Below are 1,244 nucleotides of genomic sequence, written 5' to 3' on the forward strand. Positions count from 1 at the left end.
GGCCGGGCGGGGGCCGGGCGGGGGCCGGGCGGGGGCCGGGCGGGGGCCGGGCGGGGGCCGGGCGGGGGCCGGGCGGGGGCCGGGCGGGGCGCAGTCATCAAGGCTCACCTTCGTCCAGTGCATCTGCCTGACGAGAAGTCTTTGATCGCGTCGCGCGCGCCGCCCCTCTGGGCCCCCGCCCCTTTCCTCCCCCGGTGCCGCGAGCGCCCGCCCAGAAGGGTGAGCGACGCAGCGACACCCCCGCCCCAACACGGAGGGATGTGGTAGCCCCAAAGAGCGGTTTCGAGCCCCCTTTGGGCAGTTGTCATCCAAAGGACCCCATGCCCCCCTCCCACCTTCGAGCTATCTATCTACCTCCTCCGGGGGGGGGCACCACGATGCCCCCAGAGGGCTGTGAACCCCTGCGAACACCTCAGGGGCCTCGGTGACACGCACCCCGAGCCCCGCGTGTCGTGGTCCCTCAGCGTTCCTGCGTTCCTGAGGCACTGACACCGCCCCCCAAAGTTATGAACCCCCTTCTGATGCCAGGACCCATAGAGCTCTGAGAGCACTCCAAGGACCGCCGAGACGCCACCTCCTCGGACTTTGATTTCCGGGAGAGCGCCCCGACGCCCCGAGAGGCGGTGCGGCCGCCAGAGACGCGCTGGGCGACGCGGGCTGCCTGTCCTCGTCAGGACCGGCGGGGGGCGCCATGTCTCCTCCCCCGGCGGCGGCGGCGGCGGCGGCGGCGGCCTCGGGCTCCCGTCACGCCTGCCGGCGGGGCGTCCGCGTCCCTGTCCGCGGTGACTGTGTTCGGCCTCTTGTCTGGCCCGTTGTGTCCGTGTCTCTTGTCTCCGTCAGGCTGTCTCTCTCGACCCGGGTCTCCGGGCTCCTCCCCTCAGGGCTCGCACGGAAGCTCCCCCCACCCCGGCAGCCCGGACGTCGTGCCCACAAACGGGCGCGCGTTCCCAGGCCGGCCCGGCGCGACCGCTACCCCGGCGGGCATCACCGCCGCCCCGGACTCCCGTTGCCCCCTGCCTTGCCGGCGCCTGGGCACGGCGGACAGCCACCGCCGCGCGCGCAACCCCTTGCCTCGTGCCGGGCCGGGCGCGGAGCCGGCGCATGCTCCGGCCGCCCGGCCGCGGGGCGTCAGCGCGCATGCCCGGAGCCGAGTCCTCGGAGCCCCGCGGGCGCCGCGGGTGGGCAGCCGGCGCCGAGGCTCGGCGGGGGCGGGGCCGCGTGCGCGCGTGCGCAGACGCGCCGGC

The sequence above is a fragment of the Ovis aries genome, chromosome 24 (genome assembly GCF_016772045.2).
Source record: "Ovis aries strain OAR_USU_Benz2616 breed Rambouillet chromosome 24, ARS-UI_Ramb_v3.0, whole genome shotgun sequence".
NCBI classification, from domain to species: domain Eukaryota; kingdom Metazoa; phylum Chordata; class Mammalia; order Artiodactyla; family Bovidae; genus Ovis; species Ovis aries.